General features: G+C 47.1%; 1 protein-coding gene and 1 long non-coding RNA gene across 2 annotated transcripts in view; both read left to right on the top strand.

The window, feature by feature from the left end:
* Positions 1-1,177: 1,177 nt before the first annotated feature.
* Positions 1,178-15,049, top strand: LOC309868702. The gene is made up of 3 exons (XR_014313798.1): positions 1,178-1,310; positions 13,821-13,943; positions 14,922-15,049. It is a non-coding gene; the product is annotated as an uncharacterized lncRNA (long non-coding RNA).
* An 8,333-nt stretch (positions 15,050-23,382) lies between these two features.
* Positions 23,383-25,906, top strand: part of ELK3 (ETS transcription factor ELK3) — a 68,768-nt gene continuing 66,244 nt past the window's right edge. The window contains exon 1 of the mRNA XM_082739260.1: positions 23,383-23,801. The gene's annotated coding sequence lies outside the window, so the exon portion shown is untranslated. The remainder of the gene's footprint in view (positions 23,802-25,906) is intronic.

Genomic DNA, 25,906 nt, shown 5'->3' with positions numbered 1-25,906 from the left:
AGTGACTGTTGTGCTCATCAGAAAATTGGAGAGTTACTAAGGGTCAGACTGACTTTTACAGCCTATTTTAAACTCCTGATGTGCTTTGAAGTATGCTGAGGTAGTGAGGATAATTTTATACAGAGCTGTCTTAGGCTACCAAAAGCTTTCTTTCCTGTTTCTAGAGCATAATGCCCAAACTGGATATCTATGAGCTGAATTCCTCCTGCAGATGTGTTTTATTTAGCCTACACAATGACTTCTCAGTTTAAAGAACAAAAGCTGACATTTCAGAAGCACTAACTATAGACCAGGAGTTTATATATTTTACATGTGTCCACTCACTTTATCTTCACATCAGACCTTCAAGTTGGTACTATATGCCTGTACCATTTTACAGATGAGGAAACTAAGGCTCAGAGAGGTTGAGTAACTTGCTGCAAGTGGCACAGTTAATCAGTGGCAGAGGTGGAATTTGAACCCAAGCAGTCTGGCTCCACAATACAGGTTCTCGACCATCTCTGCCTTCTGGTATGCTTGAGTTACTGGTTAACATTTAAAAATCAAGAGAAGATAAAACCCCAGGTTTCCAGCTTGTCAGAAGGAAAGCTCAGAAGTTCTAATAACCTTGAGTTACTCCCCTGGGGTAAAAGTTAGCTTCCCTTGCATGGGGATGTGTCCTTTAACTTCCCCCATCCCCACCTCCCAACACTGGGGCTGCCTGTCATTCACCTTCTGTCATTGGGCTGGCAGTGTTCGTGGACCCCCTCTTCACTCAGTGTACGTGACCAGCCTGGCCCCCAGAGACATCTGTGCCCCATCAAGTGAAGCCAGGTTGCATTTTTGCTGATAATATGTACCCTAGGAAGTGCAGAAGTACAAGAGAGTCTCACTTCTCTTGTGAATTGTTACTGGGTACCAGAAAATTAAAGATGGACATTGAGAAGAGAAGCAAAGCAATAATGAACAAATTCAAAGGAGCTACTGGGAGAAAGCTTGCTGCAGCTGGGGAGAAACTCTTTGATTGCCTCAAGCCCAGATCATGGAAGACCTGAAAAGGTTTACTTAAAACAAAACCAAACAATCTTATTAAGCTAAATTCCCAACAGCCACAGTTTTCTGTAAGAGTCTGATAACTGTACACAAATATTACTGTAAACCAATCTGATTGTCTTTTTAACAGCCACCTCCTGGAATTTTTACATTCAGATGCAAACCGTCACGTTCTAAGTGGTCCCCTTGGAGGATGGGGACTGTTTCCTGTGATGCCCCTGAAAGACACATTTTGGGACGCCATGTGGGGGCTCATCTTCAAAGCAGTTTATAAGCAGGTATATGGCAAATTTCAATCTCATTGTTTTATATTCACATCTTGCTTTTTATCCAAACGGTAACACCCACCTTTTTCACCATTATTCCAATGATATTCCTGTTACAAATAAAATCCATCAAAGGATGAATATTTGTTCATACTGAAAGTAAAATAAGTAGCAACAATCTTGGAAGACCATTCCATACGTGTATTAGCAACAGTAACATCACTGAAATAAGAGTATCGTCTCCCCACGTCACTTCCTTGAATGGGCCATTACTTGAATCTGTTTTGCTGGTTTGCTTAAGGAATCTGGTAAGAGAAAAATAAGTATCTAATCCTGTTTTTATTATACATGTACAAATAGAAAGCACATATACTGAATAATTATTTTTGGGTAGTACAGTTATACCTGACTTATTTTCTTCACAAATACTCCATACAATTCAATGCTTACCAACACTGTGTTAAATGCTAGAAACACAGGTAAAGATTGCTTTATAGTTTTTCTTTTTCTTTTTTTTTTTTATAAAGATTTTATTTATTTATCAGAGAGAGAGAGGGGGAGAGAGCAAGCACAGGCAGACAGAACAGTAGGCAGAGGCAGAGGGAGAAGCAGGCTCCCTGCTGAGCAAGAAGCCCGATGTGGGACTCGATCCCAGGACGCTGGGATCATGACCTGAGCCGAAGGCAGCTGCTTAACCAACTGAGCCACCCAGGCGTCCCATATAGTTTTTCTTTTTTTATTACAAAGAAAATGTATCAATTTCCATTCTGAAAATGACCTATCTATATAGGCTGGATGAAGACAAGGAGAAGGAGAAAGTTCTGTCTCCATAAACCAGTCTACCAAGGCAACTAGTTCTCTAGGAAACCACCTAGTTTGGGTTTGGAGATGCAGGCAAGCAAAATGCATGAGAAGGCAGTTGGCTGAATTGGGAAACAGTAAGAACTTGAGGGTAGAAAAATGAGAGGTTCCAGATCCACACGGGTCATTGTGTGTGTGACTTCGAACAGTATGTTTAATCACTCTGACCTTAGGTTTCTTCTCCTAAAATAAAAGAATTGGACTAAATGATCTCGATGGTCCCTGACAATCTTGATATTTTATCATTACTATAAAGTTATAGCAATGGACTTCAATCACGCAACCAAATCTATGTTACTTGCACGCATATGTGTTAGTCACAAAGAGAACAGCACTGAGCAAGAGATTGTAGAGATAGACCTTTAGCAAAGACTCATACACATTACTATAAGAAGATCTTCTTTGGGACACTGTGGATGGCTCAGTGGGCAAAGCATCTGCCTTCCACCCAGGTCAGGATCCCAGGGTCCTGGGATCCGGTCTCATGTCAAGCTCCCTGCTCATCAGGGAGCCTGCTTCTCCCTCTGCCGGCCACACCTGCCTGCTTGTGCTCTCTCTCTCTGACAAATAAATAAAGTCTTTAAAAACAAAAAAAAGTTATTTTTTATTTAAAGAAAATTTTTTAAGATTATTTATTTGACAGAGAGACAGTGAGAGCAGGAACACAAGCAGGGGGTGTGAGAGAGGGAAAGCCAGCCTCCAGCCAAGCAGGGGACCCCAGGCAGGGCCCGATCCCAGGACACTGGGGCCACCACCTGAAGGCAGGCGCTTAACGACTGAGCCACTCAGGCACCCCAAAAAAGTTATTTTTTAATGACATTAAGTTGAGGTGCTTTCTGTTTCCTGAAAATTAGTGGTCCTTGGCCATGAATGGATGGGTTCGGTGAGTGTGGATGCGAGTTAGGAGAAAGAGGCCACTGCTCAGCTGTGGGAGTCAGACTTGGTTTTTAAATCCTCAAAAAAGTAATCGTAACAGGCAAACTTTGTGGGAGAAAGGAAAAGTGTAAGGGGCGTGGCAGCCAGGGGAAGGTGGTCCGTTTCCAAAGCTTGCTTTTCCATAGGGAGAGGCAACCCTGGATCACCGGCTTCACGTGGCACAAACTGGGCATAATCAACAAAGATTGCATCAGGGGTCACGGGGTGGGGGGCGAGACTGGAAGGAAAGAGAAAACCCTGCTCTATTAGCAGGAGAGTGGAGGAAGAGAAAGACTCGGGTCCCTACCTCCTAAGCAAATGTCAGCGCAGGGGGGGGACAGCTGCAGAACCGTCCTCGTGGCTGAGGGGGCGGCAGATCACAGGAGAGTGGGCTCTGCCTTCCGCCTGGGTATTAGAGGAAATTCTCTCTCTGGGCACCCCATAAACCACGGGGCAGCCACAGTGGAGTCAAAATGGTGGTGGGCGTGTTTCCACGGAGTGGAGCCTGAGACGGCTCCCCACTTCCTCTTGGCCTGTGGGTGATGTGTAGGGGAGATGGAAGTTCCTCAATACATCCTCCCAAGGCAGCTGAGAAGGCCAGCTTGTAAGCCTGCCCCAGCGAGCCCGAGAGGCAGCCTTGCCATCAAGGGCTGGAGGCTGGAGCTGACCCCCACGTTGCAGACAGGCAGGCAGTGGTGGCCCAACGTGTCCTGATAGTACCCAAGGCCAGCAACCTTCAGCCTTGAATTAATTGACTGTTTGGGGGAAACAGGTTGTTTTAACCTGGAAGAGGCTTTCACTTTTCACTGGCACATTGACGGTCCCCTCCCCCTACCCCCACCCCTCACCATCGCCAGGAGTGGGAGCAAATAAGACCTCTTACAGAAATAAAATAATTTAGCAAATCATTAAAAAAAAAAAAAAAACAACTAACAAACCCTGAGCCATGGTGTATATGTTTCTGCCCTGGGAGAATATGTCATTATCATTATGGTGAATCCTATGAAGAAAAAGTCTCTAATGCTTTGAATGCATCTCATCGGGGTATCTACCCCAGACTTGCAGGCGACCCTTAGGGACGCCTGGGTCATGGCAGCAGGGGAAGAAGTAGGCAGGGCCCATGGCCTCTGGGTACCTTGCTCCTCTCAACAGCTTGGCGAATTCACTTCAACTCAGTTTAAGGTATGTGAAACCCATCTCTGTTTGGTGGGGGAAAAAACAATAGTAACCCTTGTGACTCATCAGGGCAAGAGCGAAGTGCTTACAGAGTCTGAGAATAAATCAAGGTAGGCACAAGCAGGCCTAGGTCAATGACGTGGGGGTCTGCGGGTAAGGCAGCAGGTAGGGGCCGAGACCACGGCTGTCACCCACACCTGCTGGATCCTGCGTTCGTCTCAGCTTTCAGGCATTCCGTGCCCTGCCAGTCTCTCCACACCTCTGAAGGGCTGGCACCCAAGCAGAGCTTTCCTTCTTGCGGGGCTGAGCCAGAAGGCAAGGGGCCGAGGAGACAGTGAGAGACAAGAGGATGTGGGCCGTTGGCCAACTCTGGGTATTTCTCGCCCACAGCACATGGGTTTCTCCTGGGCATGCCGGGCCCTCGCTGAGCCCCCTCCTGGCTGCTTGGGGGTTCCAATGGTAGTGAGAACTGACAGAATGGAGCCAGGCGCCTCTGGGAGCCTTTCTCTCCCTTTCCGGAAGCCTGCACCTGCTCTCCGCCCCCAGTGAACTTGCCCGGACGGTTGCAGCAATTCTGGAACTGGTCTTTTGGTTCGTCCTCCACCCTCCGTGCGTTCTTTCTAGATAGCTGTTGTTGCAATGTAAATCAGATTTGGTCTCTCCTGTGTGTAATAACTCCTTATTTTGCTTTTTTTTTTTTTTTTAAAGATTTTATTTATTTATTTGAGAGAGAGACAGTGAGAGAGAGTATGAGCGAGGAGAAGGTCAGAGAGCGAAGCCGACTCCCCATGGAGCTGGGAGCCTGATGTGGGACTCGATCCCGGGACTCCGGGATCATGACCTGAGCGGAAGGCAGTCGTCCAACCAACTGAGCCACCCAGGCATCCCCCTTATTTTGCTTTTAATAAAATCAAAAGCCCCTGCCTGCCTGTGGGATTCCACGTGCCTGGCCCCTGCGCCCCCCGCCACTGCCATCTTGCTGCACGTGTTCATTCCACCCGATGCTCTCTGGGTTCCCTTCCATTTCTCAGACATGCCCCTTGTTGTCCCTGCATCGGGTTTGTTACCCTTCCTGTTCCCCTCCTAGGATTCCTTCTGGAACTTTGTGCCTGTTTCTTCTATCGGGCCTGCTAAAATGGCACCCCTCCTTCTGACTGTCTGTCTCATCACCTGTTTTATTCCTTTTGTAGCACCTATCAGTCTGACATTTCCCTGTTTATGTATTTGTGCAATTATCGTCCCTATCCTTCATTCAAATTTAAATTTCTTGAGGGCAGGGTTTTGCCTTGAATCCTGCCTGGCACAGAGAAGGACCTTTGTTAGTACTCATTAAAACAGTAATGAATGATCCTTTGATCAAGGATGGACCCAGGTAGTGAAATGACTCTGGACCACAAACATTTTCATTAACTTTTGGTCGTGGAGGGTATTCGTGGATAAAAGACAACTAAAATGTGTGTGTGGAGAGAGGCTGTCTGCAAAGAGATGGTTTGCCTACAGTCTTGTGACTAAGATGGGCCCACTCAGCTAACTCCAGCAGAAATGCTAAAAGACTCACTGTGGTCTCATTCAAAAGCACAGCTTTCAACCGCGGAATGGAAAAAGTTTCCCAGATCCAAACTGAATTCGGTAGCTCAGTGAATGATATCTGGGGATGTTTCTGCTGTGCAACCCCCAGGACAGCTATTGATGAACAAGACCTGGTCCCTGCCTTTAGGGAGCAGACCGTGTAGCCCAGGCCGACCCAGACAAAGCTGATTGTTCTAAAAGACCGTAGGTGGGGGAGGAGGAGGGCGCGGCGGGAAAAGAGAATTGCCAAGGTCAGAGGGACGAAGTGACCGGCTCCACCTGAAGGTGCGGCGGAAAAAGACTTTCCAAGGCTTTCCGGAGGAGCCGGCTCTTCCTGTGCTCCGAAGGTGAACAGCGTTGATAGTCGGCTGGAAATGCAATGGTTGATGGAGGCAGAAAGAAAAACATCAACAAGGGGGTGTGAATGGTCGAGGCCAGATTCTGGATGTGTGGATCACAACATCCTGCGGGGAGCTGGGAATGTGATGTGACTGGAGATCAGGTTTGGGAACCCACCGCAGATGCTGAAGCCACAGAGCACAGGAGCGCTCCCGGGGAAGCATATGGAACCAGAAGGGAAGAAGGCAAGATCCAAAGCCTGGTGGAACAAGGGGGATGGCTGAAGCAGGACTGGGGAGTTCACCAGTGGACAGAGAGGAGAGAAAGAGCTAAGAGGACAAACCCGCAGAGAATGCCAGGGTTTAAAGGGCTTGTGTTAGAAAAGGAACCAGCGACAGAGTGGTTAGAAAAATAAGAACTAGAATCTGGAGAGTTTCGACTTCCAGAAACGAAGGGAGCGAGACGCACCTTTCAGAGGGCTCAGCCTTGGGACCCTGAGATCAGGACCTGAGCCAAAAACAAAGAGTCAGACGCTTAACGGAGGGAGCCACCCAGGCACAACCCTCCCACACCCCCCACCGCCTCCCCTCTCCTCCCTTCTCCCACCTGACTATGCCCCCCACCTCCCTCTTTACCACACCCACCCTGCAGGCAGCTGCTTAATTCAGTGCCTATCCATCTCCCCGGACAAGGAGGTCTCCGAGGGCAAGGGGTGTTTTTGACTTGTTTACTGCAATTATGTTCTACACCTAGACCTGGTCTCCTCACCCAACAGAATGAACAGGTGGATAAATGACTGAGTGCGTACTTTCAAATTATGCAGAGTTGAAAAGGTGAAAGGCTGTAAATAAGACCTTGGCTTTGGTGATTGGACGCAAAGGTGACATTTAAGAGAACAGTTTTATGAACGGGGTAGCAGTGATACCTATGTCACGTGATGGTTATGAGAATTGATGAGCTCCTACGTGTCAGTGGCAAGCCGGTGCCTGGATGTAGTTAAAACTCAATAAATATTGGATGATGGTGATCATTCCCTCAGCCTTCCTTTTCAGAAGCTGTTCTGGGGAACCAAGTCTTGATAGTCCCATTGCGTCTAACAGATTGGTTTGCCACCTTTCCAAGATATTCTAGAGACATACTGGTTTAAAAACTGTAACTACAAAGTGCTATTTCATTAAATGACTGTAACAGAGCCCAATGAAATGAGCTTTTGCTGTCAAATCTACCTGTGGCTTGGGGGCCCGACAGGCTCCCAAAGGACCAGATGATGGACTGGGATCTCCTTTTCTGTAAAGGAGATGCATGGCATGAATGCAGCTGGAGCCTCGGAAAAGGACTGTTTCTGCATCTGCCACGGGGACTGGTCTGCAAATCTGAAGCAGGAAGGCTGAGAAGTGGGGTGCTTCTGAAGACTGGCCCTGTGAGCAAGTGTGGATAAAGAAGGTTAGGCTGCAGATGGAAGAGGTTATTTTTTTAATTAACATATAATATATTATTTGTTTCAGGGGTACAGGTCTGTGATTCATCAGTCTTAACACAGTTCATAGCACTCACCGTAGCACATACCCTCCCCAGTGTGGATCACCCGCCACCCCATCCCTCCGGCTCTCCTTCCCTCCAGCAAGCCTCAGTTTGTTTAGTGAGACCAAGAGTCTCTTAAGATTTGTCTCCCTATCTGGTTTTGTCTTGTTTCATTTTTTCCTCCCTTCCCCTATGATCCTCTGTCTTGTTTCTAAAATTCCTCAAATCAGTGAGATCATATGATAATTGTCCCTCTCTGATTGACTTATTTCACTTAGCATAATATCCTCCAGTTCTATCCTACTTGTTGCAAATGGCAGAATTTTATTTTTTCCTGATGGCTGCATAGTATTCCCTTGTATATATATATACCACTTCTTCTTTATCCTCATCTGTTGATGGACCTCTAGGCTTTGTCCATGGTTTGGCTGTTGTGACATTGCTGCTATAAACATTCAGGTGCACGTGCCCCTTTGGATCACTACATTTGTATCTTTGGGGTAAACACAGTAGTTTGATTGCTGGGTCATAGGGTAGCTCTGTTTTCAACTTTTTGAGAAACCTCCATGCTGTTTTCCAGAGTGGCTGCACCAGCTTGCATTCCCGCCAATAGTGTAGGAGGGTTTCCGTTTCTCCCCATCTTCGCCAACACCTGTTGTTTCCTAACTTGTTAATTTTAGCCATTCTGACTGGTGTGAGGTGGTATCTCACTGTGGTTTTGACTTGCATTTCCCTGATGCCGAGTGATACCAAGCACTTTTTCATGTGTCTGTTGGCCATTTGGATGTCTTCTTTGAAGAAATGTCTGTTCAAGTCTTCTCCCCATTTCTTGATTGGATTATTTGTTCTTTGGGTGTTGAATTTAATAAGTTCTTTATATATTTTGGATACTAGCCCTTTATCTGATATGTCATTTGCAAATATCTTCTCCCATTCTTTCAGTTGTCTTGGTTTTGTTGGCTGTTTCCTTTGTTGTACAAAAGCTTTTGATCTTGATGCAGTACCAATAGTTCATTTTTGCCCTTGCTTCCCTTGCCTTTGGCTGTGTTTCTAGGAAGAAGTTGCTGCCGCTGAGGGGGAAGAGGTTGCTGCCTGTGTTCTCATCAAGGATTTTGATGCATTCCTATTTCACATTTAGGTCTTTCAGCCATTTTGAGTCTATTTTTGTGCATGGTGTTAGGAAATGGTCCAGTTTCATTCTTCTGCATAGGGCTGTCCAACTTTCCCAGCAGCATTTGTTGAAGAGACTGTCTTTTTTCCACTGGACATTTTTTCCTGCTCTGTCCATTAGTTGACCATTGAGTCCATTTCTGTGCCATTGATCTGTGTCTGTTTTTATGCCAGTACCACACTGTCTTGTTGATGATAACTTTGTACTAGAGCTTGAAGCCTGAAACTGTGATGCTACCAGCTTTGCTTTTCTTTCTCAACAGTCCTCTGGCAATTAGGAGTCTTTTCTGGTTCCGTATAAATTTTAGGATTATTTGTTCCATTTCTTTGAAAAAAATTGGTGGTATTTTGGTAGGGATTGTGTTAATGTGTAGATTGCTCTAGGTAGCGTAGACATTTTCACAATATTTGTTCTTCCAGTGGAAGAGGTTCTTGGAGGCATGGAACACTGGACAGAGACGCAGGTCCCCATCCCGCACGTGACACTAACTCTCTGAACTTGACCAAGTCACTGCACCTGTGTGTGTGTGATGAGAGCCCCATGTGAGCCTTGAGGCTTCTGCGGTACATTGTTGGCAGACACGGCCACAGTTTCTTTCAGTTTCTTCCACTCCTACGTTTGTTCCCCTTGGAAAGATGTAAGTTCGCTCCTCCTATCAGGAGGTAGCGTCTGTCTCCTCTCCTCCCCTTGATGCTGGGCTCACGCTGTGACTTGCTCTGAATAACAGAAGGGAGCACAAGGGACACTGTGGTTGTGTGGTTGGGGTGCAGCATTGAGAGCCCGGCGGCACAACCAGCAGGCATGGAGTTAGGCTGTCCAACCCCAGTTAAGTTGCCGGATGAACACAGTCCCAAGAGCGATCATCTCAGGCGAGAGCACAGGGGAACTGCTCGGCCGAGTCCTGCCCAAACCACCGACCCACACAACTGCGGAGCAAGTAAAATGGCTGTTGCTTTCATCAACTAAGTGGTGCTTTGTTACACAAGACCAGATAGCTGATACGGCTCCTTTTAGAGCTGACATTCTAGAAACTAACTTGATGGCTCTGAAAAAGCAGTTGGGCTGTATGACCTTTCAGCTGTATGTTAGGGTGTGCTGGTCAGAACTCAAAGAAAGGTTAAGTGACTCTTTTGTTTCCTCCCCTGCTCCCCACACCCTTGACCCTGAGGGCCTTCTCCGTGTGGCACCGTTGCATATAGACCTGCGGGAGCTTAAACCCTTTGCCACCTTCCCACCCTGTTAGGACTTGGCTTGGAAGACACTGAGCAAGACAGGAAGTGGCTTGGTGACTCAGTGGTCCTTCCTTCTGAGTCACCGAGTCGTCAGTTCCCCCTCTCTGTGGTTCCATTCATTCACTCAGTACCTTGTGAGTGGCTGCCTTGTGCCAGGCCCTGTCTGGGAAGGAGGCCCCGAGGGAAGGGCTGGCGGCCCAGTGGACCTGAGTGGGTGCGCATCAGGAGGCACCCGCCCGTCACTCCCTCCTCAGCTGCTTCTCTGTGGCATCTCATGCACGAACTTGTCTGGGCTTCCACGCGAGTGGCCCTGTCCTAAAAGCACAAGGTTGGGGAATTTTTAAGTCCAGTTAGTTCTGAACCTTTCTTTATTATACATATGAAGAAACTAAGGCATAAGGAGTTAAGGATTGGGGTAGCTTGTGGTAAAATTAGGTAGTATTCCAACCTCTTAGCTTAAAATCCAATAGTCTCTTTATTGCATGGAAAGGCCCCCTTCAGGACCACCTTCTCCTTCCTACTGATTCCTGAGTTTCCCGGCTTTGTGTTTCAGGCTTAAAACTAGTTTCCTCCTCCCGCTCAAGATTCAGACATTATCTGAGGGATGTTTTCTCAGATAAATTGTAGCCATCAATGATAGTGGTATTAATGACAACAACATCATAAATTCAAAAAAGTGCTTATTGAGTACCTATTATGTGCCAGGCATTGCCTCTGTTTTGGGGATACAGTGAATAAAACAAGGACTCTGCCTCTGGGGAATTTATATTCTTGAGGGAGACTGGGCAGATAAATACTTCAGGAAGCAAATAAGGGAATTTAGGGCTGGTGTTACAGAAACAAAATGGGAAATGTGATAGAGGTGACTGGACTTAGGGGTGTAGGGCCACAAAAGGGCTCCTTGACCTGATGGCCTTTGAGCTGAAATCTGATTAATGAGGAACCAATAATTCTTCAGGAAATGAAAAGAACAAAGGCCCTGAGGTAAACCTGACTTATCTGAGAGCAAAGAGGAGGCATAAAGTCTCTTGGAGGGAGTGATGAGGGGCAGAGGGAGGCAAAGGCCAGATCAGGCGGGGCCTGTAGGCCACCATATGCAGAACTGGGAACCCACACGCCTGGGTGGGCACATGGAGTATTCTAAGTGATATGATACAGTTTATATTTTTAAGATCAATCAAAAAATCAGTGTGGCTGCCTGGATGCAGAATGGATATTGAGAGTCAAGAATGAGATTGGGAGAGGTGGTTCATTGAATGCTCAGTATGTGTGGGGTACTTAGTATATTTTAGCTCTAATCCTCCCAATGCTTCAAAGTTGGTCTTATTATGCCCATTCTATAGAAGAAGAAACAGAGACTAAAAGGAATAAAGGAACTTGCCCAGGACATGGAACCAAAATTGAACCCGGGACCATTTGACTCCATGGTGGGTGCCCTCCCCATGTAGCATGTGGCCTCATGAAGCTGGTCAGCATACCTCTGTGCTAATAAATTTCTCTGATTATTGTTGTATTTTGTAAGTGTGAAATTTTAGAGCTGGGAGCTATAGATGGGAAGTCCCTTGGAGGCAGGAATCCTGTTTCTCTCATTTTGCCATTTAGTGGAGGCACAGCCCCTGACATATAAGAGACACTAATCCTATCTGATGAATGAATGAATGAGTTCTAGCCATGAGAAGTTTGTTGAACCACCTCCCACCTCAGGCCCACTATTTTCAAGACAGGAGGCTAAGTGTCTTCGCCAAAATCACAAGACAGGGCTGGAAGAAAAGCGTAGGCTGTTGAATCCTTGAATCCTCGGCTCTCTCCACCAAACTATGCTGCCTCCAATTTATCTGTTTAGGACAAATTTCTTGGTTAAATCTACCACTTTAGCTTGGTAAATCGTCAAGTTCAGGCATGGTGTTTGTTTTGCACCATGTCACATTGGGAGCATGTGGTGCCTACAGGGAGGTTGGAGCTGGGGCTTGGAAGTGAGGTTTCTCTTGGGAAATTAAACTAAATAAGTGAACTCTACATGGGAAGAAAATGGACATCTTCAAGGTCTAGAACAGCTGCTTGACTAGAGTTTAATGTCTGAAGAAAGAATGTTCAGTCCAAACACAGTGTGGTCAAGAATGGAGCAAAAAGAGAAAGGACATCTTTGGCCTGACTGCCCACCACAATGTGGAGTTGGAAGAATGTATTTGGGAAATGGGTGTTTTCTGGTTATCAGAGAGCCCCCTCCATGATAAGATATTCACTTCATGTTGCTTTTATTGTGGATCACCAAGCAACAAATTCTCAAATGTTAATTTGGCTTTCTGGTTACCGAGGGGGTCCCCTGGGAGGAGAGACAAGCATTTCAGTCGCTCTGAGAAAGGAATGTTGTATATTATAAGTGAATTCACTTGTAGGGATACCAAGAAAATTGTGTCACCAAAAATCTGGTTTCCCTATGGGTGGAGCCTCTCAATGTTGAGAAAGGCATAGACTGTGAATATTTTTTGAGGGTTCTGGGTATATTACAAATTGAACAAATGCTAAAAGATATAAAACTTGTGGTGTATTTTAATTGTTTCCCTTCAACCAGTTGTTGGCTTTTTAAAAAAATTTATTTATTTATTTGACAGACAGAGATCACAAGTAGGCAGAGAGGCAGGCAGAGAGAGAAGAGGAAGCAGGCTCCCTGCTGAGCAGAGATCCTGATGCAGGGCTCAGTCCCAGAATCCTGAGATCACGACCTGAGCCGAAGGCAGAGGCTTAACCCATTGAGCTTCCCAGGTGCCCCAGTTGTTGGCTTTTTACAAAGAAAACACAATGCAGTAATATTGTGATAGCAAGATATAAATTAGGGATCCACAAAAATATTAGTACACTTTAAGAAGTGTAGTTGGAGAATAGGATGGAAATTTAAGGATGTGTGATGAATGCCTTCTATCAATTTTGTCGGGCTGTCTCTGTAACTGCATGAGTAAGACAATTTGGTGATCATATCAGAGGCCCAAGACCAGAGGGCCATGCTCAGAAGTATAGGCCTACTTTCTCCACCTACCAGCTCAGCTCAGGCTCAGACTATCACCAAGGAGATGCCCTCCAGGACCACTAGCTAAATCAGCCTTTAACCTGGTGACCCCCTGGCCATGTCATGCGCCACCCCCTTAAAATATCACATGTCCTCCATGACAAGTATAGTACTGTGCAACGTATACAAGTAGGTGCTCCTCAAGCAACTTGCTGACTGACCAGCTCAAAAGCCAGTGATAAACCAAGCTGGGGCGTTCAAAAATACCCTTTAAGTATTGCATTTGGGAAAGATACCTTCATGACAGGAGTGGGAAGGTGCTTGGGGAGACAGAAGACAATGTGAAAGCAGGAGGAGACATGAGAAGAATTTGGCCAGAGATTTACACTCACCCAGCCACGTAGTTTCCCTTGGCGTGATCGCCAGTTCTCCTAGTTGCCCTCTGTGGCCTGCCTTCTGGCCTTCTGGCCTGCGAGCCTGCCTTCTCATGCTCTGTCCCACCAGCACTTCTCAATTTTCAGCTTTCCAATCTGTGTGTCTCATACCACTCATGCATCATAAAATCAAATTGGTGGGTGACAACCAACATTTGCTAAACAAAGAGGATAGAAAATAACAGAAGATAGCATACAGGAAATGCTTTTTAAAAAGTTAAAAAAATTGTTTTCTGAAACCTGTTTCAAGTCCGTGTATGTGTGCATTGGTTCAGATGTCAACTTAATTTCCTACTGTAGGTTGGAGTGAACATTTTCGATCCGTGGCTCTAAATGGCACGTGAAAATGCAACCGCCTTTCCCCGACTGGATCCTGTGCATGGGCTTCCGAAGCAGAATTGCTTTGAATTACTGAGACAGGAGGTGAGCGAAGGCTAAGAACCATGCGGGCCCTTCACTGCAAGTCAGGGTCTTAACCACTTTTTGTTCCAGTGCGCTCGGTTCACTGTTTACCAGGGGAAGGGGCTGAATCTAAGGAAGGTGAGAAGACAAGTTAGTGGGAGAACCTGCACTTCCGGTGGTTTCTCTGCCTCTCCTTCCTGGGCTCCTTTTCTTTAGGTACTGTGGTCCTGTGTTGTAATACAGTGAAGATTAGTGGAAAGGATTTAGATTTTTGCCAGAAAGTCTGGATTTTAATTGCAGTCCATCGTTTACTCTGTGACCTTGAACTAGATCATTGACTATCTCTCCTCCTCAGATGGTATCAACTATAACACAGGATTCATGCTATTAGGGGCCAGTTGAGTTCATCGATTCAGTGGTACTTTCTGGACTGAGGCATTGTATACATTTTAAAATAATAATTTTTCCTCCTGGAGTATCCATGGCATTTAGTCAATAACATGTGTTGCTGTGGGGCCGGCTGAAGGGGGGTGGATGTAATAATATCAAGTCTCACCCCTTGTGAAGAGTATTTACTGACATTTTCCAGGGAGAAGGTGCAGTTCCCCTTCATTTCACTCTAGCATCGGTCTTCAGAACCCTCACAGGGCCCTATAGAGATTGGTTAATTTAAAGTCAGTTCAATGGCATGACATCACCCAAACTTCAAACCACGGTGCCTGCTTCTAGACAGCAGCCTGCAGAATGGCGTTTTTCTTCTCCTCCATCTCTGGGTTACATTCATAGCTTTGTCAGCTTTTGGGGACACATGAGGCCCCGTGACCGAAGGTGCCTCATTTATGACCTGGTTTAACTTCTGCATGCTCTGGTGGGAATCACCCCTGCAAACACAGTATTCTCCAGTTACCGCTCAGACTTCCAAGAGTGGTGTCGTGTCTGAGCTGGCTGGGTGAACCCCCAGCCCCGTAAATAACACTTCTGTTCCCTATCCCATTTCAGAACCAACTCAGAGAGACCCTGGAGCCAGGTGGATGGAGATCCAAATGACAGCCTTACCACTGACAAAAGCTAACCTGGAAGATGGACCTTCCATGAACAGGCACAGCTGGCTAGATGTTGTTCATTCCTGGATTAAACTTACCTCCCTGGACCAAGCTGGAAAAGCCTGGACCAAGCTGCAGGCCTTCCTCAGCGTGAAGAACAGAGACTGTATGTTCTTGGGACAAGCGGGATCCAAAGAGGAGGAAGGTAGGAGCTGGGCCAAGTGTTCCCGTGTTTCTCCTACACTTGCCATTCAGACACTGTCCCTCTGTCTTTCCTACTGGAGGTCCTTCCAGACAGAAACATGAGGGAATCAGGGTGTTCCCTGAGTCTTAGGAACATGTTTTCTCATGTTCTTTATTCTCTGGCTTCCTTGTTCAGGGGCTTCCTCATGACGGCACGGAGTACCAGGTTCAATGCCAATGTGGGGAGAAGCCTTCTCCCCATCTCTCTGCTGGACCCCAATGGGAAGAAGTGCTTGGTGTCAGAATATCCTGAAGTTTCACGTGAAACGATTTCATTTATTCTGATTTGGCATCCAAAGTCTTGCTGGGCTCCAGCCTTACTAGACCAAGCCTATCCGCCCATGCACACAGGTCCTTGAGAAGGGATTGGATCCTTGTGCTTGGCCCAGAAGCTTCTACATGCTCTGAAGACTCCTACTCTATTATTGTCTCTAGCAAGTCTACTTGTGGCCCCCAGCCTTCCTTGACTGCTCTCAAATTATTATTCTCTTTTCAGTTTCAGGAATTTTTTAAAAAGGTGATAATGAACCTCTTAGCTTTTTCTACCATTAAAGATTTAGTTTTGAAACCCCCTGAATAGCCACTTACCTATCTTGGCCATTACTGCCAAGCACGATGTCCTACTCCCCTACCCCCACTGGGGTTTTGGGGAGGGGCTCCTGGGCCGCCTCTGACTGTCTGATGCTGCCTAAGAAGGCCTGCAGCTTCCTACCAAGTCTTGTGCAACACCTCAGATCAAAACAAGAGATAAAATACCCTGTTTTCTCCATCAACACATTTAAAATCCAAAGCAGTTGTTTACCCAGGAACTCTGGGCATCACTGAAAAAGAAAAGGCCCAAGATCATTTGCATCTTTCTGGTCATCACATCTTTGTTACGCAGGAAGTGATGTCGACCAGCAGCTGGTCGGGACAGTGTCTTGCTGTATTCATTCTGGAAATTATGGCAGTGACTCACAGTTCATGGAGTTGTGACATCCTAATGCCATGTTTTATTCTCCCCTCCCCTCTACTGGTACAATGGACATTTGGGGTGAGTATGGAAGTTACAAGGTTAATGCATTTTGATTATTTTTTTTTCCCTAAGGATTTTATTTACTTATTTGACAGATAGAGATCACAAGTAGGCAGAGAGGCAGGGAGAGGGAGAGGGAGAGGAGGAAGCAGGCTCCTTACTGAGCAGGGAGCCTGATTCGGGGCTCGATCCCAGGACCCTGGAATCGTGACCCAAGCTGAAGGCAGAGGCTTTCACCCACTGAGCCACCCAGGCACCCCTCAATAAGTTTTAAAATTTAAAAAATCTGAAGCTTGGAATCTGTTCTAATGCCCTCCCAAAGTCACCGATTGTTTTCCCTCCTGGTGATGGTTCACATCTCAGTGAGTACTGTCCAAAATCACAAAATTTTATGGTATATCATTCCTTTTATTATCAGTAAATTGAGTGATCCAACCAAAAAATTATTATTGATGAACTGATTGATTCAACAACAACAATTTAGCATGTTTTGTCAGCATTGGTAATCTAGGGGTGGAATGTGGGGAAACAGTCATATAAATAATGCTAAGCCATAAAGGTCAAACACTGTGCTCTGGGGGTTTAGGAGAAATGGCCCGTGTACATAATCCGGTGGGTTTTGGAAGACTTCTCAGAGGAGACAGGGTTTGAGCTGACTGCAGAGGATGAGGAAGACATTTATAGGGGTTTCATGGGGAGAGAGGTGGCCTGGGTGGAGAAACATGGATCCTAGGCTCAACCTCAGAGTCTCAGGGGAGCAGGGAGCCTGAGGTGGGGCTCGATCCCAGGACCTTGGGATCATGACTCGAGCCAAAGGCAGACACTTAACCAACTGGGCCACCCCCCCATGTTTTTGACATTTTAAAAATGTAAATTCTTATGATTCATGATAGCCAAGAGGTGGAAGCGACCCTATTGTCCATCAACAGATAATGTTTTTTTAAAAAGTAGTATCTACATACAGTGGAATATTATTCAGCCTTGAAAAGGAAGGAAATCCTGTCACGTGAAACAAATGGTTGAACCTTGAAGACATTATGCTGAGGGAAATAACCCAGTCACAAAAATAAATACCATATGACTCCTTTTACTTAAGTATCAAAAGTAGTCAAATGCATAGAAATAGAATGTAGAATGATGATTGCCAGGATCTAGGACAAGAGTGAGTAGGAGGCTGTGTTTAATGGATCTACAGTTTCAGTTTTGCAAGATGAAAAAGTTTTAGAGACTGGTTACCTAACAATGAGAACACACTGAACACTATCACAGTGTGTCCTTGGAAATGATTAAGATGGCACAGGAAGACCAAGGAGGAGGCTATTGCCATGATCCATGCGAGAGACAAGGGTGACTTGGATTTCTGTGATAACAGTGGAACTGGTAAGAAGTGATAAAAATTTTTAAATATATGTTGAAGGTAGAGCTAGCAGAATTTGTGGATGGGTCACACAGACATTCTGAAGGAAAGAAAGAGAAGAATCAAGGAGAGTTAAAAGGGTTTTGGCTGGGGCACATGGGTAAATAGAATTGCGACTTACTAAGATGAGAAAGTCTATAAGAAGAGCAGATTTGGGGGAGGTTTGAGATGATTTTAGGACATATTACTTTAAAAATGCTCATCAGAAATGCAATTAGTGACATAAAATAGGCAGTGGATTTCTAGGGATGAAGTGAATGAGAGGGGTCCAACCATAAGTTACACATTTGAGAGACAGCAACAAGAAGATTGTGCTTAAAGTCAAAAGACAGGATAAACTTACCAGGAGCATATAGACCAAGAAAAAGCAACTTATTGCTGCTTCCTAAAGTACTCCCCCAAGGGGGAGTCAGGGAAATGGGGAAGGGGAACACAAAAACTCCAGGAAGCAGTGGTAAGAGAGAGAGAGAATGGAAAACAGGTATGTGTGCTGTTCTAATGGCAGGTGGATAAAGTATTTCCAGGCTGCCGTCGGCTTAAGGAAGATGAGGACTGAGAACCAGCTATTGGCTTAACAACACAGATCACTGAGATGTGGATAGGGTAGTGGGTTCAGGAGAGAATTAGAAGGGAGCACGTATGGCGGCATGTTTCAACCTCCCTTTCAGAGAGGAGAAATCAAAATAGAGAAGTATCCTGAGGGGGAATGAGGTCAAGGCATTTTGTTTTGTTTTTTCACATTGGAAAAAAAAAAATCGTTGGCCTGCAGATGGGAACAATCCAGTACAGGGTAGAAACCGACAATGTGGAAGTGGGGAAAGAGTACTGGGGAGATGACTTTGAGTAGATGGAGGCCATACAATGTGGTAGACAAATGAGGGGATCCGCCCTAAGTAGAAGCGTGCAAAGTTAATCCAAGGTAAGGGAGCATATCTGGCTACAAATGCAGGTAGGCAGGTAGTGAGGTCACTTGGGGCTTTTCTTCTGATTGTTTTGGGTTTTTTTCAGTGAAGTGGGATGCAAGGTCTTCAGCAGGAGTAGGATGGAATTAGAAGTATTGGAGGTTGAAGGAGCAGAGAAAGCATTAAACACTTGTGAGAGTGGAAGAGTGACTGAATAAAAACTTGTAGCGTTGAATAGTTACTGGGTAGGCTATACTAATGTATAAACATTCATCATCCTTTCTTCCTAGCTCCTCCTTACCATGCATTACAGTTCCCATCCTGCTGATGTTCCCCTTGGCCCAATGACTTTCTTTGACCAATGAAACAGATAAGTGGAAGTGGCAGGTACCACTTCAGAAGGGAAAACAGGAAAGATTAAGATGGTAAATGTTATGTTGTTGTTGTTGTTGTTTTAACCACAATTAAAAACTTTTAAAAGAAGTAAATTCTTCTTCACTTGAAAGTCATACAGAAATAGGCAGCAGACCCCGTGGACTACAATTTGCCAACTTCTTGCCAGTGGGTGGCCAGTCTCAGTGCAAAAAAGATGGTCCAAATCAGTGCTTCTCAAATGTCCCCACTGAAAGACCTAACAACAGAAAAGGAGGAATGTAGACTCCCACAGGGGTCTGCCTACAGGTCTATAAAATTCTTCTAAGTACTCTTTCTTTTTTTTTTTTTTTAAAGATTTTATTTATTTATTTGACACAGAGAGAGATCACAAGTAGGCAGAGAGTCAGGCAGAGAGAGAGAGAGAGAGAGAAGCAGGCTCCCCACTGAGCAAAGAGCCTGATGCGGGGCTTGATCCCAGGACACTGAGATCATGACCTGAGCCAAAGGCAGCAGCTTAATCCACTGAGCCACCCAGGTGCCCCCTAAGTACTCTTTCAAATGAAGTTCATGAACGTCTTTGAATCTTAGTCTATAACACATGTTGTTTTAATGTGACATTGGCATTCACTGCGAAATCTGTGAAAACTGATGCTCATGCAAGCTCAAAGAAGGTGAGTGACCTAGTTAAGTCACATAGCTAGAACAATTCAGGTATGGGACTGGATCCCAAAATTCCTGATTGGAAATGTATGCTTTACACCTGAGCAGGCTCTCGCTCAGGTCTCGCTCTCCATTCCCAACTCCTAGCTATATTTCTCCATAACTGATGCAGTCTTCAGAGTAGTAATGGCAAAGCACTTTTGGGTTTTTTCCAAAATTTAATCAATTCATGTTTAATACCATCAGGTAAGAAGTCTTATATATGTTTGTTCTGCTATATTCTAGAATATTTTAATTGATATTTTCTAAAACTCATTTTCATCTCTTGCCCTAATTATGCTTCCTCATCCATATATATATTTTTTTACTTTTCATAGCATCCCATTCTGTTATACATTGTGAAATGTTAAATTATGAAGGACCTGACAGATTTGCTATCTTTGTATATCCATCATCCATTTTTTCTTGTGGTAGATTGTATTATTTGTTCAGAATTCTCCTTTCCCTCCCTGTCCTTCCCCCCATATCTGACTTCAGGCTTGGTCATATGACTTGCCTTCCCCAATGGACTTCGAGTCAAAATGAGGGTATGAGAATCCTAAGCAGAGGTTTTAAGAGGCCTCATGTGTCTCTACTCACCTCTCTTGAGCTCCTGCCTTCATAGAGAACCACAGGTCTCAAGTCAAATCTATTCCTTCAACCCAGGTCCCAGAATGAAAAGATGTATGAAACAGACCAGAACCCAGACAACCCAGATCCATTTGTTTTAAGTCACTGAGTCTTGGAGCTCTTTGTTACATTGTATTATCCCAGCAAGAGCTGACTAATACATCCCTTCTCCTGGAACTAGGGCTTCTATTTTCTTCTAGAGGGCCAGCCCTTCTCCGCTTTTTATCATAGGGTTTGGTTGGGTTGGTACTTCCTCCACTGGGCCCCAGCACCCTCTCATACACCATGCTGCTAACTCCCATCTCTGTTGAGATATCAGCTCTTCTTATCAAAGCTAAGAGAGCCCAATACTCTCTTGGCCAGTGGAAATGAATGAGCCTGGGCCTTGTTACCTGCTCAAAAGGGCTCCTACAGGAATCTTACAACCCATGCAGTCTTAATTCCTGTTTTAACAACAAAAGCATAGAAAGAAGACTGTGGATCATACAATACTAAATGCCACACCTCTTGGCTACTTTTTGATCATGGGCAGGAAGGCATGGGGAAAAAAATAGCAGTTGTTATGGACTTAAAGGCTGTGCGTCCCAAACATGAACACTAAAGCCCTAACCCCCATTGTGATGGCTTTGGGGGTGGGGCTTTGGGAGTTCATCGGGTTTAGATAAAGTCACGAGGGTGATGCTCCTGTGTGGGACACCTTAGTGTCCCTATGAGAAGGGACATCAGAGGGTTTGCTTCCTCCCTCTCTACCCACACGTGTATACTGAGAAAAGGCCATATGGGAACACAGCAAGAGGGGGCCATGCAAGGAAGAGGGCTCTCACCAAGCAGCAGATCTGCAGGCATCTTGATCTTGGACTTCCCCTCCTGCTATGGGAAATAAAGGCCATCCAGTCTATGACATTTGTTCTAGCGTTCCCAGCAAAGACAGTGGTTTTCCCTTAGAATGCAAAGGACAGATGCTGGAGACACCTAAAAGTAAAAGTTACTCCCTGTGCCAGGAGGAAGAGCAGAGTCAGCTCTGAATTACTCACTCACATGGAGAACTAGGAGCAGTGGTGTGGACAATCTCAAACACCAGGAAAACTTAGGAAGCTTTCATTTGACCAGAGAACCCCCGAGGGTTGCCCATAATGTTTCAGGAGTGCTTTGAACAGGGGCGTGTTTCGTCGGAACAATCAAACTGCCTGATGAAAACACGTACACCTTTTCTCTCATGTATACTTTTTAAAATAAAGAAACATGGTATTCTGAATTGTATGTAATTTTTTTTTTTCCCTCCCTGAGAAGGCTAATAAAATAAGTTTACATTCTTCCGGTCCACAGATACTGGATCACACGGAGACACAGAGTGAGCTCTCCTGAGTTACAAGGGAAGCCAGGGAGGGATTACAAGGATAATCCCTAAAGTGTAAAATTAGCTGTAGAAAATCAGGGGTTGATAAACAGCTCTCTTCCCCATACTTTCTCCTCCTTCTTTGCTCTTTTTCTTGCCCCCACCTCTCATACCTCATGGCTTCCCACCCTTCTCAGAGATTTGGCAGGCCTTGTCCTACCTTGTAGTGAACTACCCACACCGGCCAGGAAGCATGGACTGAAATGGACTGTCCTATGACTCAGGTGCTCTGACGGCACTTGTGGGTGGAGAGCTGATACAAACTTGAGTAAAATACAATGCGTGCCCTTTAGAAACGCACAGTTTTGTAGACGTAAGAAATTCGTGAACAAATAATCTTTAGAGAAGATTGTAAAAATAAAAAACAAAGTTGGGGGTGGGGTTGCCTGGGTGGCTTGGTCCATTAAGCGTCAGCCTTCTGCTCAGGTCATGATCCCAGGCTCCTGGGTTGAAGCCCCAGGTCTAGGCTCTCTTCTGGGGGCGAGAAGGGGGCAAGAGAGAGTCTGCTTCTCCCTCTCCCTCTCCCTGCCGCTCTGCCTGCTGTGCTCTCTCACTGTGTCAAATAAATTAATAATAATAAAAAAAATCTTAAAAAAAAAGAAAAGGAAAGAAAAGAAAGAAACAAAGGGTGGAATCTGACTTGATTGGTTTGGGTTGTGTATAGAGACCAGTAGTCTTCAAAACGCTCCCCAGGTGATTCTAAACAGTAAACCCGGCCTGAGAGCTGCCCCAGATCTACGGCATCACATGTTCTGGCAGGCGAGACCCAGGCAACCAGTATTTTAACAAGCCCCCCACGTGATGCTGGCGCACACGCAAGTTTGAGAACCACGGTGGGCACGCTAGGGAGTGGAGGCACAGAAATGGAGGGTTCCGGAAGGTGAGCTGTTGGGATTGGAGCGCAGGGGTGGGGGTGAGGGGCCCTTCCAAAGTACCCCGTCCGCCTTGGGGCAATGGACAAGCTCTCCAGCGAGAGGCTGGCCTGAGTCCTCCGGGTGGGCCATCCCAGAGGGATTATGGGCTGTGTAGACCTGGCTTACGACCATAGAGCCTCCTTCTGAAGCCTCAGTCGCTCAGACTGGTGGTGGCTGCTCCTTTCCCTCTGGAGCTCTTAGGCAGGAAAGGTTGGGCCTGTGGTAGGCCATAGTGAATGGCTAGAAAGGTCTCTTCCTGGCGAATCCCAGCTTTCAGTTTATTGCTCCTCATTCTTTTCCCCAAAGTGGGCCCCCTACTCTGAGCTCTGGCCTTTTTTTTTTTTTTTAATCCCATACAGGAACTGTGTCTATCCCCAGGCAGAAACCATGCCTTCTTTCCAATATCTCCCAAGCAGTCACGTCTCCACCCACGATAAAAGCAGCCCTGTGCCTAGAGCCACCGAACGCTGCACCCCAATCCCCGTGCCCCACTGTCCCACAACTCAGCCATTCCAGCTAACAGAAAACAGCCAGGCCAGCGGCCTCCCCGCTTCGGGCCTTTCCGCCCAGGCCAACTGGGCAAGGCACGACCCCACTGTGGTGCCGGGCGCAGGGACCCCAAGGGCAGGGGAGAGCTCCCCGGGTTCGCCGTAGCCGGAGGTCGCCAGCCGCGCCCCGGGTCGGGGGTGGGGGGTGGGGGGTGGGGGGTGGGCACTTCTCTGGGTTTCTGGCGGAGCAGTACCCCCCCGCCTTGGGGAGGGGCTGCGGCCGCCCGGAGTCGCAGAGGGTCCCGAGGCTCCTCCCCTGGGGTGGCCGAGCGGGAAGCGGGGCGCGCGGCGGGCGGGGGCGCGGCGCGGTGCGGGGCGAGCGCGCGGGGCGCAGGCGGCGGAGTATGCGCGGGCCTCGGCGGCCAGCCCCGGCGTACAGCCGCGGCCGGGGCGCGCGGCGCGGGGCGGAAAAGCCTGTTTACACAGACTGCACACCGCCTGGGGAATAATGCAGTAAAGGAAGTGAGCCGGCTCGGCCTGACTGCTCCAACTTCCTGCTCTCACACACACACCAGAGGGAAAAAAAAAAAAAAAAGAGGAGCGAGAGAAAGAAAAAAAAGGGGGAAAAATCAGGATCTCATTACAAGAGCAACAGACCGTCTGCAGACGCCTGTCAGCATGGAAAGTCGGGGGCTTTCGCCCGGTTCCTCCTAGAAATTCCCCCGAAGAAGGATCTTGAAAGCTCCCCCACATCTGGGTAGGTAGCAAGCAGGGTTTCTGCCTGTTGCTCGGACAGTTGCAAAGTTTCGTCGGGGTGCTTTTTCGTTCTTTTCTTTGGCTTGGTGGGGGTGGGGCTGGTGGGCGCCGCGGGGTGGGCTGCGGCCCTGGGGAGGGGGCGCCGCCGGGATGCTCCAGCGCCCGCGCCGCCCGCCCTGCCGGAGCTCCGCGCCGCGTCCGACCCTGCGCCGGCGGCACCCTGCCCTGGGGCTGCGCTGCAGCTCTGAGGAGGGGGTGCGGGGGGGTGGTTGGAAGGGACGGTGGGACTTCGGGTCCCCGGCAGGGACGGCGACGGGGCAGGCTGCGTGCCTGGATGCTGGACCGCCGCCGACCTTTTAGCAGGGGCTGGACTCCCCAGGGGTGGCAGTGGGCACCGATGCTCCGATTTGGGGAGAGGACGAGGGTGGAGGGGGAAGCAGAGGGCGTGGGGAGTGAAGACGCGGGGCTGGGGGCCACGTCCCTTCTCGTTCGGCAGGTGACCCCCCCCCCCCAACACACACACCGGCCCGGGTCATCGCCCCCGGGCGCAAGCCCAGGTGGACCTTTAAAAGCCAGAGGAGTCCTTACTGGACAGGGTTTTGGCGAAGGACCCGGCAGCAGACGGTCTTGGAGCCCCCCGCTCTTTAGGAGGGGGCGCTTCAGCTGGCAACTGAACGTTGGCCTGTAATGCTACTGTAACTTTTGGGAGGAGGAATTAAAATTTTGGAGAGTTAAAAGAGACAAGTAAGAGGTCTCGGTTTTGTTTTATTATTATTTTTTTTTTCTGAACCGAATCATCCTGAGGACAAGCTGCGTTTAGGAGGCGGGTGGGGGTGGGAGTAAGAAATGTTATTTCAGAAACTGCAAAAGGGGCTTTTTAGAAAAAAAAACAACAACAAAAAAAACGAGTGTCGGGAGAGTTTCTGGCTTGTCTGGAAACGGCAAGACTAATTGCCATGCGCTTCCGCTTTGAAACTGGCAGCAGACAGCATCTTGAAAATGACTCACTAGAGGAGCTCACAAAGAAACTGGTTTGCTCCTTCTCAGGTTTATGTATTTGTGCCTTTTACAGTTTCCTTTGTAGTGTTCAAGGGGTCCCCCGCCCCTTCCCCGCCGCCCCCTCCTACCATCTCGCTTTTGGAAGCCCCTGGCCAGTCTTTAACTACCCCCAGTACCCCAGCCGGAGGGGGGCTGGGGGAGGCTGAGTTGTTGTTGGAGTTGGCTGGGGAGAGGGTTACAGGGATTCTGCTGCTGCAGGGGGAAAAAGTTCCCTGAATTTTCCACTGGCTGCTGCAGGAAGAGAGAGCCCCTTTAGTCACTGCTAAGTAATGTCTGCACACACACCAACTAATCTCATTAGGAGTTTCCGCTGCTCTGTACAGGAGGGGTTTTGTGCAGCCACTGTCCGCTGGGGGAGTACTGTGCTGCAGAGGGGGACAAATTAGGGCTTTATTTACTTAGAGGTGCAGCTGCCTGACAGCCTTTTTCAGGGCAGTATCTTGAAAACTTTGAAGTCACTTGGGCCCTTTTGATTTCAGACTTTCAGGTTTTTCTTTCCAAGTTGTCTTGGAGGGTGTCTGTGTAGGGTGTGTGTGTGTGTGTGTGTGTGTGTGTGAAGTTTCAATGGCCCCAGCAGCTCAAACGCCCCCATCTTCTCTCATCTGAGCTTGTGTCTTTGTTGGAAGGGGTCTAGGGGGCTGGGAGAGCCACAGGAGGTGAGAACCTCAAGTGTGTTCCAGGCATCTATTAATGAGCTCAAATCGATTTCTGAGCCTTACTGCTTTATTGCCAAACAAAATGCCCTCTGATCTCTTTCCGTTTTTCTCTGTCTGTGGCACACATTTATTTGGGATAGGTCAGTTATGAGTTTCAATTTATGGGGATTATAAAATTACAACTTGTGTTAGGAGGTCATGTGGGTCAGACAGTGAAGAAGACTGTCCATAAGTGTTTTTAGAATTTCCAGTAATGATCCTGCCTGCAAAAACCCCTGATGGTCTTTCTATGCCAAATATAGCAAAGGCATTATGGCCTTAAGGCCTTATGCCTCCCCGCTCCTTTTAAACTTTTAAATATTGGCAATGTGTAGAGTTGCTTAAAAGGGTA

Source organism: Mustela nivalis (assembly GCF_964662115.1).
Source record: "Mustela nivalis genome assembly, chromosome: 7".
Lineage (NCBI taxonomy): Eukaryota > Metazoa > Chordata > Mammalia > Carnivora > Mustelidae > Mustela > Mustela nivalis.
The sequence above is the reverse complement of the archived record's forward strand: the minus strand, read 5'-3'. Positions and strand labels throughout refer to the sequence as shown.